Below are 15,701 nucleotides of genomic sequence, written 5' to 3' on the forward strand. Positions count from 1 at the left end.
CTCTGAAACACGTATATTTTATTTTGTTGCTTTACATATTTTAAGATTTTTTATAAATTTATACAGGGTGTTTCATAAAATATGACCATTGAGTAATCATGATTCTGCTTAAACTGCTTGACGTTTAAAGCTGATTTTTGGCAAACGGATTGACTGTGGGGAGTAGAGGTTCGATAAGGAGGGGTTTCTCGAATCTCAAATTCCAAGAGGGTGAAAACGCCGCTCAAATATTACAATATTTGTAATTTAAAAAACGGTTAGTCTTTCGGGAAAACGCTTGGACAAGCATAATTTATTTGTTCTTTTTACATATCTTGAAATTTTTTGAAAAATCATACAGGGTGTTCCAAAAAGTTGTGTAATTGATTAACCACGATTCTGCTTAAATTGCTTGACGTAAAAAGCTTATTTTTAGCAAACGGATTTTTTGAAAGTCAAATTACAACGAGATGAAACTGCCCCTCAAATATTACCAAGTTATATAATAATATCGCCATATTGTTTTTTCTCATGCTGACATAAATGTGAGAAAATTTTATCCAGTTTGTATGTTAATGGAAATTCTTGCTGTGCTTTATCATCACCATTACAAATGATTAATTCGACGCGAACATGTCGCGTCTAGTGCTAGTACATGCTAGTATACCTATACATTTTGACTAGTTATTTTCTAGTTATAATAAATTTAGTTTCTTTTTTTAGTTAGGTTCTAAGTAGTTCTCACTCTAGCAACTTTTTTTATTTTTGTATATAGCATATAGGTATTTTTAAATTAGGACATTGCAGAAAGAAATTTCAAATGTTTCAATAAAATTTTCAACTAAGCTTAGACCACAAATGGACATTTGTAAAATATTTGTGCCCATATAGAGTGCCCACAGAATTGTACCTAACTAAAAGTGATTTTGTCTAAAAATGGATTTGAAACAAGCGATGCGGGAAACGTAGATTTCTAAAAACATCGCCGATTTCGTTCATAAAATGAGGCGTGCGGTATTTTATGAAAATATACCAGAATTTTTTATATGTTTCAGTGATGTTTATATAATATTGTTTTACTTTAAATATACCTATACATTTTGACTAGTTATTTTCTAGTTATAATAAATTTAGTTTCTTTTTTTAGTTAGGTTCTAAGTAGTTCTCACTCTAGCAACTTTTTTTATTTTTGTAGTATAGTATATAGGTATTTTTAAATTAGGACATTGCAGAAAGAAATTTCAAATGTTTCAATAAAATTTTCAACTAAGCTTAGACCACAAATGGACATTTGTAAAATATTTGTGCCCATATAGAGTGCCCACAGAATTGTACCTAACTAAAAGTGATTTTGTCTAAAAATGGATTTGAAACAAGCGATGCGGGAAACGTAGATTTCTAAAAACATCGCCGATTTCATTCATAAAATGAGGCGTGCGGTATTTTATGAAAATATACCAGAATTTTTTATATGTTTCAGTGAAGTTTATATAATATTGTTTTACTTTAAATATACCTATACATTTTGACTACTTATTTTTTAGTTATAATAAATATAGTTTTTTTCTTTTTAGTAAATTTCTAGTTATAATAAAATTTGTTCTCGCTAGTTCTCACTCTAGCAACCTTTTTTATTTTTGTAATATAGTATATAGGTATTTTAAATTTATTTATTTTTTAGAGGGTTCATTGATACATACTATCGGAAAAAAAGACCTCAGACTTGGCTTGAAAATGAACATCGCTGCCATTTTATAGGTAATATGAGACGGAGAATGGTACTGATAATTCGTCATTTCTAATATGCATTTACACCGTGTTGTGGAATTTTCCGATTTTCCACATTTTCACTGCAACGTTTTCTCGTTTTCAATGGTCAGAGTTCAGGATTAATCTGAAATGTTGCTTTTGTCTCATAATTGTGAATTAGGCCCGCCGCAAATTGAACCCAGCCCACGCCCAACTCATGCGTGGGGAATTTTGTAAAACACAGGAAAGAAGGGAGTACCGCAAATTAAACACACTCCACGCCTAGCACAGCCCTTTCGTGGATCTAGTTGCGTTCAGACACAGTTTTCGTGGGTCGTGGGTTCCTTCCCCTTCTACTTTTGCGACTTTTGCGACAAACCGCTAGTTTTTCTTCACTTCCAATAGGTTTTCGGGCGTTGCATTCCTTACCGGTAATGTCTGATTTTATTAGTTCATACACTTCAAAAAACTGTCTCCTGTTTAATCGAAAAGACTCTTTAAATAGACTGTCTGGAACTTTGCTAGACAATCTAAACTCTCCTTTGCTTGTTTTTTTTTCGCAAATATGCGTTTTTTACATTTTTTTTTCTCTATTTATTAAGCAAATGAAGTAAAATAAATACTTCTTCGTTCTCAGATCCTGATTCTAAATCAAGAAGTTGCTCGTATTCACTCATGATCGAAACTAAAAACTTGGGTCTGGGCTGTGTTCAATATGCGGTGCTAAGGAAAACGTGTGCGTGGAATCATGAATGGGTTGGGCGTGTGCTGTGCGTGGGCTGGGTTCAATTTGCGGCGGGCCTTATGTATGGCCGTGTACAAATAATGAATGAAAAGGGGAAAATAATTGCTAAGGTTACTATTTGGTCTAGTATTATGGATATTGCAGAAAGAAATTTCAAATGTTTCGATAAAATTTTCAACTAAGCTTAGACCACAAATGGACATTTGTAAAATATTTGTGCCCATATAGAGTGCCCACAGAATTGTACCTAACTAAAAGTGATTTTGTCTAAAAATGGATTTGAAACAAGCGATGAGGGAAACGTAGATTTCTAAAAACATCGCCGATTTCATTCATAAAATATCCAGAGGCGTGCGGTGTTTTATGAAAATATACAAGAATTTTTTATAATATTTTTCTGTGAACTTTATAATATTGTTTTATTTAAATTATACCTATATAGGGGATGTCAAAAAAATAATTTATTTAAGTTAGGTGGGTGATTGTACAGATTATAAGTTCCTATGCGTATATGCCCTAAAATGGTTCTGTATATATTCCCTGAAGAAAGGGACAGCCCTCGAAAAGGCAAAGAAAAATAATATATTTCTTCTACAAACGTCAAAAAATGACAAGGTTCGCGAATTGATAGCAATGTGCGAAGTGACACTTTTTTTCATTTTCCTACGTTACCATGAGAAAACTGGCGGGAAATAGGTGGGGCTGCGCCGCTAACATTTTGCGCTGGATGTATACTATGATAGTAAGACCCATGATTACTTATAGAGCAGTTGCTAGGTATACAAAACTAGAGCAACGTACAGCAAGGCAAAACCTGTGCAAAGTACAGAGACTGGCATGTATCTGCATCACAGGTGCCATGAGAACATGTCCAACAGCAGCAATGGAGGTCATTCTAGACCTAACATCACTGCACATTGTCGTCGGTAGTTATGCCAATGCGACAATGATTAGAATGGTTACTGACGGAAACAGTACTGGGAGAATTTTCAGATCAGGGGCTTGGAACACCCTCAAAAAGAAAATTCCACTTCTCCAACTCCCAGTGGATGACATACCAAGAATTTACAACTTTGAGAAACACCTCACTGTAGTATTGAGTAATAAAAATGGAAGAAAAAAACGCTTACTCAGCATATAAAAGACCATAGCATCACGTGGTATACTGATGCTTCCAAAACCAAAGCAGGGACAGGGATAGGAGTATTTGGGCCGAAAACTGAATACTCCGAACCAATGGGCACCTGCCCCAGTATCCTTCAGGCAGAGGTTTGCGCTATCGAAAGATGCGTACAATTTTTCTTAGATAGGAACTATCGAAAACAGAAAATTGCCATCCTATCCGATAGTCAAGCAGCACTTAACGCGATCAACTCAGTAACCATCAATTCGAAGTTGGTCAAAGAATGCCTAGAGAAGCTCAAGAAATTAGGCAAAGAAAATAAAGTCCTCCTACTCGGGGTGCCTGGCGAATGCAGATTTTGTGGGCAAATGCAGATTTTGTGGGGAAAATGGGGAAACACCAGAACACCTTATCACTGAGTGCGCCGAGACGACGGCCATTCGTGCCATGAACCTTAGTACGTCTGATGTCGAGGATGGAGAGCTGGCCTCTGTGAAGCCGTCTCAGATACTGGCTTTTGTTAGAGCCCTGAGACTGTGTGATGAGTTATAACTCGTTATAACTCAAGAAAGGGGAACACACAATAGATCTATAAGATCGCGGTGATTAACTCCCCTCCTAAACATTCTACATTCTACAATGCATGAAATACCTATTTCGCACACTGCATGTAAATTATATGGGATTTTGGAATTTTGATTTTTGGAAAATAAAGAACTAAAATCATAACTAATTATTTATTTCGAAATATTCAAGAATAAACAAATATCAAACTTAACACTAATGCATATTCTAGTTATTATTTACAATATTAACATTAATAGTACAACCAACTATGGATAAATTGAAAAACTAACCTAACCTACACGAACCATTATTTAATCCCAAACTAGATAGTTCTGATTTTGCTTCAGATATGGGGGTTTTGGTATAAATATCACTATCCAGTTTTGATGTAGATGTACTTGATCCCGGTATTTGACACTCCAAAATTTTATTTGATATTTGAATTTTATTGTTGATAGATAATAATAATTTTTAGGGATATCTCGATTTTAATGTTTGTAGAAAAAATGTTGTTTGCAACTCGTGCACGAACTACTTTGGTGATCTCGACTAATTTTTCAACTCGGCTACGCATCGTTAAAAAATGCAAGTATCGATCACCAAAGTAGCACTTCGCGCACTAGATACAAAAATAACTATTGTTTATTTTTAAGAACATTGGTGAACTGTTTTTCTTGAAATTTGGTACACTTACATACATTTTGATGCCAAAGCGAATGGCGATAATGTAAAATTCCGTAAAAGTCCTGAAAGAGTACTTTCCATTAGGGTAGAAAGTACTATGTTTGATTCTTTTATCTTTATAGATATAGTAATTTCAACAAATGATAATTATAGCTAGGACTTTTTTTATAAAAAAGTGCTCTTCGTTTAGTTCGAAACGGTGAACAGTTTTCAAGATTTTTGCGTTTAAAGATTCCGATGCATCGATTTTAGTATTGGTTGCTGAAATATGGTTGCTCTGATGTTACCTTTCTTCCGCACTCCGGACATTCAAAAATCTCATTACTTTGTTGTGTCTTTACTTTTTAGTTATCGTTCTTAACTGAGTTTACAATTCTTACTTCGTATTACAAATCTTACTTCGTAATTCGTATAAAATTCGTATAAATGTTGAATACCTGAAAACATATACCTGAGATATGTTTTCAGGTATTCAACATTTCTTGTAATAGCTGTAACGTTTTTCCGAGGGGTAAACCGCAGAGGGAAAAGTGTACACCGTAATTCCTTTTACTCAAATAATTCCTCAGAATTCGTCGTAATTCCTTCGGAATTCCTTGGAATTCCTGGTCTTCAAGGTCAAGGTCAATCATTCAAGGTCTTCCTTGGAATTCCTTGGTACGAACTCGGTAACTCTTTCAGTCTGAACCAGCGTTGCCACCTCGGTTTCGCAGTTCCGCTATGAATTTTCTGGTGATTTTTATAAATGTCTAATGTCTCTATAAGTACTAGATCTAACAATAAAAAGTACTATTACGAGATTTACGTTTTTTTAGTTAAATTTTAGGACTAATAGGGGATCATGAGGTAAAAATACTGGAAATATGTCGGCACTTACTTATTAAAATTAATTTTTCTCGGGATTTTTTGAAAATGATAGGTACCTAGTTATACTCGTATCTATAGGAAAGGAAATTAATAAAACTTCAGTTGCACGTCATACGATCACCTGTAAATTCCATAAGATTACGCATGGTATCATTGATGAAGTGCACCTAAAGTTGTATTAATTTCCCTATAGTATATACCTAGGTATTATTCCGAGGAAATGAAAAAATCAACTTTACACTTTCTGAGTACTGAATAAAAAATCTTATGGGGGTTTCTTTAAAATGGCGAAATCAGGGAACGTTATAAGTAGATCTCTCGGGGGTGGTTCGGCCGTACTATTGGAAAATATTTTAGATATATAATCGAGGGTACAATATTAAATTAAAAGAATATCTAACCTGTAGATATTTGATATTGGGAAATTTTGGAAGCGAAAACGAAAAACGGATAGTAAAAAATCGCATGTAAAACGTTTTTCTTTAAATTTATTACTACCTATTATTATAGTATTCATGGTTTACTAATGTTCGTTAATTTTTTATAAAGTTGCTTGTAATTCCTCTTAATTCCTGTGGAATTCCTCTAAATTTCTAAGGAATTCCTTGGAATTCATTGGAATTCTTACGGAAATAATTGGGATTCCCAGTAATTCCTATGGAATTCCTCGTAATTCCTTGGAATTCCTGTAGAATTCCTTCATAGTGTACACCATAATTCCTCTGTTCCTACTATTTATAGTATATTTGGCATTTTCTTGCAATGAAAATAATGGCCAGTTTTAGGTAAAGAATTCTCTTTAATTTCATCGTTTATTATTAAAATCATTTTAATTTTAGAGCTCAAACGCACCGATGACGCGACGCGACGGCTGGCTGGTCATATTGCGTACATTGGTGCATCCAGATGAACGACCAGTTTCAGCAGGGCTGTCAGATCTAACGATTTTTTACGTTTTACCAATTAGAAAATATTATTTTCCGAAATCCGAAAAAATATCCGAGTTAACTAAAAAGCAAAGTTCCTATCCATGAGCTTATTAAATGTTCTAATATTATATAAATGATGCATTTAAAATATAAATGGTAATTACAGTAGGGTAACTAGTATAGTTTTTACACATTGTAGAGAAAGAAAAATTAGATTATACAGGACAGATCAAAAAGGAATTAAATATGCTTTATTTATTTTTTACCATCGAAACTCGAAGGTATAATAACAAGGATCATATCAACCATAAATAGAGTATATCATATAAAAATGTTTTGAATTTTTACTAGAATCGACTCTTGATAAAAAAGACTAGATTTAAGTTTCCCTTTGATCTAGACTGTATACTAATTCTTTGGTTTTTCTGCCCGTGTGCAAAAACTACTCTAAAACACTATATCTTATAGAAGATGCGTTGAATTTGAGGGATTTCCTAAAGCGGCAACAAGAGGCAGGAAATAACAATATTTTAGTGCAGTTTACTGGTTGCAGCGACCAGCGAACGGCCAGGTCGTTAGTGCGCGTTGTATCATTTGATTTAATGCTATTGCAGGTAGCAGCTATCTGGTCATCAGTGCGTTTAAGCCCTTAAAGTTGTCAAAGGAAAAAAATTAAAATGAAAATGTCAGGTTAGAAGAAAACTTAGGGTGTATTCCGTTGTTTACCTTGGTTATGGTTTTATGCTCCGTTTCTATCGGTTTCCTAAAAGTTTTCTTATTACGGAACACGGTTCCTGAAAAATTCGGTTATAACTGTCACCAAACTAACCAGCGTGAGAAGGCTGGTTTTTCTGGTTTTGTTTGTCAATCAATGTCATTTATGTGACAGAAATCCAGCAAATATTGGAAGTTCGAGCGAAATTATCATTTAATTTCAAAAATTTGCAATAATATTTTGTATTTACATCCAAAAGCAATGGAGGTAGGCAGTAAAGGTAAATAAATTTCATTAACTAAATAGAATGACTTTTTCGGACCATTTAAACTTATCATGCAGCCATTGTTTCTTAAAGCCAGGAACATTTAATTGTTTATTTCTCTATAAACGCATTTTTTAATTAAAACACAAGCTGGTATTCTACTAACCTGACGAACTAGTTGTACATAGCCGGCAACCGTTTTTTCACGTTATAGTGGCCAAGCTTCAATGCGAAAACTATCGCGAGAACCGGTAAAAACAATAGAAACTCCACCGCCCTCTTTCCAGGCGCATGTTCCCGACGGAAACTGATTTTTTCCTACGTTTTATACATATTTCTAATTTATCAATGGGGAATCGTGGATCCACCCACCCAGAGCTACTGCTGATTTCGATTCTTCTATCTATAGCGTGGGACTTGTTTATGCTGTATTTATTTATAAGGTACCAAAGATCGTTTAAGCTATAAATTAAACAATAGAACAAGTGGAAAATCAGGACACGGATTCTATGTATTCCTTCAAACGTTGTTATTTGCCATAAAAGGCTACAGGTTTTTTATAGGGTCTGGTATTATAATGTAATTTCCCTTAGACTATCGAAATAAAATTCAATTCTCATTATGCATTAAATTGAATAAAATTATACAGGGTGGCGCACCTCATTCACCTCGGTTGATTATACGAAAACGGAAAGATGTAGAAACAAAATATTTTATGAGTATCTATATGTAGAGAGGTTAGGTTAATAAGCTTAAGTTAATTTTAAACAAAGTTATATTTTTTCTTATGGAACACCCTGTATTTTATTTCATTTTTGGATTCTTGGGCATAAAGTAAGGCATTTATTATAGGGGTTTAATATGTTCAAATGCTTTTGTTTTTGAGACACCTTGTACAGGGTGGACCATTTTGGTTGTTTTTATAGGGTATCTAGGAAACCGTGAGAAATATTCAAATTTTGTTACTGCAGTCTCGGGTTCTTTTTTTGAAAAAAATACAATGGCGCAAACGGATCGAGGCTATCTTGATCGGTTTCGAAGCTACAGGGGGACTCTCAAATTTTGTACTTTATTAAGATGTTCGATATTTTGTTTATTTCAGCAACCACGAAAAAATGAATTATACATTCTAAACCGACTGAGGACATTAATATATTGATTTTATTCATCTTCTTTCTGATAATTTTTCGGACGAGGTTTTTGAAAAGATCCAAAATTGATTAAACTATCTTCTAACCTTTTAAAAATGACTGGATTTGGTTGCTCGCGCTCTGGATACCGCTCATAATATAAATAAGCTGCCATTTGCTTATATATGTTAGACTCAATATAACATTCTAACATATTATATTTCTCAAAACTTTCAAATTTACTAATTTGTATTATTTAAAATACACACACTTCAATCTGTTGAAATGAAATGTCCCGCATCCATCAAAGGGATGTTCCGATCACCATGACAACCGTTTACTTTGTTACTCGGCGTGGCCTACTATCTGCTAAGTGGATATTTTAAGAAAAAATTGAAATGTTGATGTTAATAGTGAAAATCAATATATAGTGGTATATATTTTCGAGATGCCCATACCAAGCTGAATAAGAAAATTTAAAAACATACAGGGGGTTTAAAAAAACCTAACTATAGTTAATATCTCAAAAAATATTTTTTTCGAAAAAAGTCTGACTACGCCACTGCATTCTACACAGAAAAGTGCCTTTAGAATGTATAATTCAATTTTCCGTGGTTGCTGAAATAAACAAACTATCGAACATCTTCAAAAAGTACAAAATTTGAGAATCTCCCTGTAGCTTCGAAACCGATCAAGATAGCCACGATCTGTTCGCGCCTTTGTAATTTTTTCAAAAAAAGAACCCGAGACTGCAGTATCAAAATTTGAATATTTCTCACGGTTTCCTAGATAGCCTATAGAAACAACCAAAATGATCCACCCTGTACATTATTTTTCAGACCTTGTTTTTCAACACCCTGTACATTATTTTTCTTCGAGTTAATTCTTGTGCTGACTTTGAAGCTAGAGAAATAAACTTTACTTAAAGTTTTTTATTGCTTTCTTAAATGTATACAGGGGTATCAAAAATTGCTGGTCTATTTTAAATATGTATTTTACATAAAAAGTTCGTTATTTAAAATGCAACACTATGTATTTTTTGGGTTGGTTAGGTTGCACTTAATTTAATTTAATTTAACAATCGTAACGCTAATGGAGTTCACTACAATAATTAACAGTTATTATAAAAGGAAAATGAAGTCCTTTTATTCTTGTATAATATTAATTAACTCAATATACAGGGTGTCCCAGGAATAAGTGGAGAAATTTTTATGAACTTTATTACACACTATGTATTATTTTAAATATGTCGAAGCAGATTTAAATGCTCTTTCTAACTATGTTAGTATTTCCTATACCTATGAGGCTCATATTTTGAATAAAAATCAATTTTTCAATAAAATGGCAATCAAGATGGCTGGTGTCGCCATGGTAATTTGTTAGTAACAGTCAGTAGCTATTTTCAAAATCGACATTAGTTTACGGACTTTATCACCACCTAACCAACCCAAAAAAATACATAGTGTTGCATTTAAAATAACGAAGTTTTTATGTAAAATAAATATTTAAAATAGACAAGCAATTTTTGATAGCCCTGTATACATTTAAAGAAGCAATTAATTTTTTTAGTATAGTTTCTTTCTCTGGCTTGAAATTCAGCACAAGAATTAATTTTGAAACGTAATGTACAAGGTGTTGACAATTTTTTTTATTATAGCAGGCATATTTAAATATCTTTAAATATCTCAAAAACCAATGCTTTTAGACATATGAGACTTATAATAAGTGCCTTATTTTATGTGCATGAATCCAAAAATAAAATAAAATACCGGGTGTTCTATAAGAAAAAATATAACTTTGGTATGGTACTTAGTTCTGACACACCCTGTACATTTCAAAATAATTTAACATTATGCACATTGCCTTCCCACATATACTCATAAAATATTTTATTACTATATATCTTTCCGTTTTCGTATAATAATATAGTAATAGACATCTTTATTTTTATAATTATAATAACTTGGCCATTGTACCATAATTATAAAAGGATCTACTATTCCGATTACTAATTAATACAGTGTACGTAAATTTATACAGTGTACTTAAGAATAAAGTATTTTTAATTGGTAGAATATATTGCAGTGTAATTGCCTATTTAATATTTTAATTATTATAGAAATAAAGATGTATAATATTGATACCCTCACTTATTAACATTTATAGTGACCATATCAATAATAGGACATCTTTGTTTTGATAATAGACAGTTAAAGTACGCTTAAAGACGTAGATGTAAACGTATCGTTTGACATGTACGCTTGCGCAGTGAGAAATTCACTTGCGTTTACGGATACGTGATACCACAAGTGATACGTATCTTTACGTGCCTTTACGTACGTACACAGTAAAAAATTGAGTGTTAAAATTTACACTCAAATTACACTCAAAGGTGGTTCCTATTTGTCCACACTGGTGAGTGTAATTATTATTGTTCCTAAGTATGGTGAAATATTGGTGTGATTTAACCTTTTAGGTGGGGTTAAACTAATCCAATTTAATATCTTTTTTACCCGAGCTAAAATTAAAAAAGCCAAGAAGAGAGTGTATTTTTACCAATTGTGAGTGCGTTTTTGACTACGGATAAAATCTTTTAAAACCATTTTTAAATGTAAAAATCACCAAGCGTAATGGTAAATAATCAATTTTTAAGTGTAAAAATGGTTTTAACTGAGTGTTAAATATACATAGTTTGGGTGTTAAAATAATTTATCAGTATGGTAAAATACATTTATTACAGTGTAAATTTGATTTCAGTTCGTGTACTTACCTATATTTAAAATTTAAGGTGGGAAAACATAAAAGAAGAAAAAAATTAAAAATACAAAACGTTTTTATTATATAATATAATAAATAATACAAAAAATATACCTTAATTTAGGTAGATACATTAGGTAACAACGAAACAAAAAAATATTCCTTACACAAAAAACACAAAATAAATAAAAAATGTCTATACCTATGTGGCGGATTCATCTCTCCAAAAAAATGTTTTATGGGTATTTCGCCACTGCACTGCAAGAAAATCTACAAAATAAAATAGTTATTTTTTGTAAACACTTCTGCGTTAAACCTAAACGGACACTACTTGTCAGAAGTTATGTTTACTCTTATACAAATTTATAAATAAAATTTTCAATTTTTTTTAAATAGTTTTTTTCTTTTTCCTTTGTATTTTTTTTGCTTCCGACGACAAAAAAACGTTAAAGCATTTTTTTTTTGTTAGGCAAATTTGTTTAATTGTAAACATAACTTCTGACAAGCAGTGTCCGTTTAGGTTTAACGCAGAAGTGTTTACAAAAAATAACTATTTTATTTCGTAGATTTTCTTGCAGTGCAGTGGCGAAATACCCATAAAGGATTTTATTGGCCAAAATAAAATATATAATATACCTTATTTATTTGTAGGTAACAACGAAACAAAAAATATTCCTTACTCTAGGAAAATAAAAAAATATATGTATACCTTATTTTAGGTAGGTATAGTTACGTTTGGTGGCAACGAAACAAAAAATATTCCTTACTCTAGGGAGCTATTTATAAGTAAACGCAAAATAAAAAATAATATATATGTACCTTATTTGAGGTATGAAATTGTCGCCTCGTATATTTGTATGATATTTGCAGCCTTATTTTCAAACTTCGCCACAAAGTTATTGGCATTAGCAGGATATAGCAAGCTGACATCTTGTTCAATCTAAAATTATAAAAAAATCGGTTTTAAAGTTCACTAAATTAAAATGACGTGACATACAAGTCCTAGCGTGTCCAAAAATCTGGGATAATCGACAAATGAAAAGTCATTAATTTTTCTACATATAAAAAGGTTTTTAATTTTTTCCATGATTTCCTTTTTCTGTGTCTTGCAACAAGCATTTTGAAAAAATTCTATGTCTGCTACTTCTTGTTCTCTCAATGTTCTGGTTTTTTTAAGGTTGGTTCATCTGATGGGTCATCACTATTATATGTAACGGGTGGTGGTAACTTTCGTTTGGAGCTTGGCACCATATTGGATCTTGCTACGGTTCGGAGCCTCCAAGCCACTTGAGGTTCTTAAGCTGTCATTATAAAATATCTCCTAAAAATTTAAAACAATTTTAAGGCGCTAAATTAAAATCCAGGAAAGAAATAATTATATTATAAATATGTAGGTATCGAGTCTCGCATTTCTATAAATCCGCCATTAAAATTTACAAAGCAACAAACTACTAAGCATAATCTTAGATATTTACTTACCTAACTCGACTATTTCAGACTCACATTATCTGATGTTTCATCAATTTTGGCGTATTTAGTTTTGTTGTTTAACTGAATTTTATGCATCAGTTTGCCAAAATCATGGGCACTATAACACACAACGATCAACCCGTACAACCACCAACTTGAAATAGGCAAATAGGCGTGCAGGAACGCGAAAGCAGTGGGGATATGCCGCGCGTCACCCAATATGATGGTTTTTTTAACACTCCCGAGTGTTAAAACTGCGTTTTGCCTGTCTTTATAACACGGTATGGGTGTTTTTAAGACGTATGTAAGGCAAACAACATTTCTTGGAAGGTAACATTTACACTGATTATATGATTCTTACCAAATATAAGTGAAGTTTACACTCCACACACTAATTTCGCTTTTTTTTTTGGTAGATTTGATTTTCAAAGTTTGCGTGTTATTATTTCTGTTTAATTTTATTAACGCGAGTGTAAATATTAACACTCTGATAATTTACCACACTAAATATCTTTTCTACCACCAGGTCATTTTTTACTGTGTACAAAACGCAAACGCATCGAGCCGAAGGAGTTTCGATTTTCACCCGAATGATGCCGAACGTACAAATTCATAAACAACTCCTTTCCACAACTGGCTAGTAATTAAGTTATTTCATAAATGTTGGGGCCAGTGTAACAGAACTGGGCCTATTTTATTACAATAAATTAGTATGAAAATATTAAGCATCATAATAAACTCATTTTGGAATATATTTAATTAAATGCTAGTTCTTAGTCAAAATCCATATGAGGATTCTAAAAGATGGAATCTAATAAATAATCATAAAACTGTCTCTGTTTTCCAAAATTTTTTATTACTAAGAGCATTTTAAGTTGTAAGGACTACTTTCTGTAATAAAATAATTTCCATTTATAATTTTCTTCATGTTTCGAACTTTTATAAATTTAATGTGGAATCATTGGAATAATACAGGGTCCGGCAATAGTGCGTCAGGCATCTGTAGCTCCTAGAATAAAAAACTTGAGAATTTTGTTTAAGTGCAAACCTAAAGTATGTACCAGGATGTATTTCAGGAAAATATTTTAACTTCTATAGGGTAGCTCAAAAAAGTGTGAGTGGACCTGGATGATTTTTTTTTAAATGGAACACCCTGTATATAATTGCATTTTTGGCTTCCTTTCAGATCACTTTACATAACCCTAAGATATGAATAAATATATTTCGATAGTTTCAGAGATATTAAAAAATATATGAAAAATATGTATTTTTCAGCCCTTCTTAAAAAAATTATTAAAAATACAAGAACTGTTCTGAAATCAAAACTATATTAGGTATTTACTTTAGATAGTCTGTTCTTAGTTTGTTATAAATATGTTAATCGTATATCATGCAGAATGTTCAATATTCTACGCCAAACTTTCTAAAATATAAAATAATTTTTCTTTGTTATTTTAAATGGAACACCCTGTATATTATTTTTTTATTAGATGGAGAGTTAAAAAATGAACATTTTTTGTATTTAGAGTATTTCAAAATTTTGAACGGTTTCGCAGATACGCGCAGTATTATTTCATATTGCGCTTTCAATGGTAAAATACGAGAGAAAAATCATTAGGTGGCTTTGATAAAAATTTACTGTGGAAAATGCCATATGAAATATATAACCGCAAATATGTGCGAAACCGTTAAAAATTTTGAAATACTTTAAATTCAAAAAATGTTCATTTTTGAAGTCTCCGTCTATTGAAAAAATAATATACAGGGTGTTCCATTTAAAAAAACTAGGAAAAATTATTTTATATTTTAGAAAGTTTGGCGCAGAATTTTGAACATTCTGTATAATTTACGATTTTCATATTTATAGCAAAGTAAATACAGACCATCTAAAGTAAATAACTAATATAGTTTTGATTTCAGGACAGTTCTTGTATTTTTAATAATTTTTTTTAAGAAGGGCTGAAAAATACATATTTTTTATTTATTTTTTAATATCTCTGAAACTATCGAAATATATTTATTCATATCTTAGGGTTATGTAAAGTGATCTGAAAGAAAACCAAAAATGCAATAATATACAGGGTATTCCATTTAAAAAAAATCATCATGGTTCTCTCACACTTATTTGAGCCACCCTATAGGAGTTAAAATATTTTCTTGAAATACATCCTGGCACATACTTTAGGTTCGCACTTAAACAAAATTCTCAAGTTTTTTATTCTAGGAGCTACAGATGCCCGACGCACTATTACCGGACCCTGTAGATATCCATTTTCAGTTTTAAAATTAAATAAATTGTTTCACAAAATAATTTAGAGTTACAAATGTACCATTTGCGTTACGTACGTCAAAATACTTGCTTTAACTCTTGTTTACACGACAACGCAACGACAGACGTAACGTAGGTTTCTGCGTTACGTGTCGAGAGATACGTATACGTATTGTGCCTTGCTTTAACTGTCTAATAATTGTCATAATAACTTGAGACCATTATATCATAATTTTAAAAGGATAATTTACTATTTCGATTACTAAGTATATTTAAACAGCATAGGTACTTATGAATAAATTATTTCTAATTAGTAGAATTTGTTTTTAAGTTATTATAATATTATTATAGAAATAAAGATGTAATAATATTGATATGCTCACTATAAACATTGATAAGTCATTGTTAAAATAACAATTTGTTACAATGATATTGAATAGGTGCTTCTAAAC

General features: G+C 31.8%; 2 protein-coding genes and 1 long non-coding RNA gene across 3 annotated transcripts in view; 1 reads left to right on the forward strand and 2 right to left on the reverse strand.

Annotated features, from left to right (window-relative positions):
* The window catches only part of LOC115879032 (synaptotagmin 1-like), a 99,200-nt gene extending 91,283 nt beyond the window's left edge, over nt 1-7,917 (reverse strand). The window contains exon 1 of the mRNA XM_030895663.1: nt 7,790-7,917. The gene's annotated coding sequence lies outside the window, so the exon portion shown is untranslated. The remainder of the gene's footprint in view (nt 1-7,789) is intronic.
* The window catches only part of LOC115879034, a 40,000-nt gene continuing 25,989 nt past the window's right edge, over nt 1,691-15,701 (forward strand). The window contains exon 1 of the mRNA XM_030895667.1: nt 1,691-1,737. The gene's annotated coding sequence lies outside the window, so the exon portion shown is untranslated. The remainder of the gene's footprint in view (nt 1,738-15,701) is intronic.
* LOC115879035 lies at nt 12,102-13,790 on the reverse strand. Its single transcript, XR_004049654.1, has 3 exons — nt 12,990-13,790; nt 12,508-12,831; nt 12,102-12,450 (listed from the first exon to the last, which is right to left on the reverse strand). It is a non-coding gene; the product is annotated as an uncharacterized LOC115879035 (long non-coding RNA).

This window comes from Sitophilus oryzae, unplaced genomic scaffold (assembly GCF_002938485.1).
Source record: "Sitophilus oryzae breed Bouriz unplaced genomic scaffold, Soryzae_2.0 scaffold_1559_pilon_pilon, whole genome shotgun sequence".
NCBI lineage: Eukaryota > Metazoa > Arthropoda > Insecta > Coleoptera > Curculionidae > Sitophilus > Sitophilus oryzae.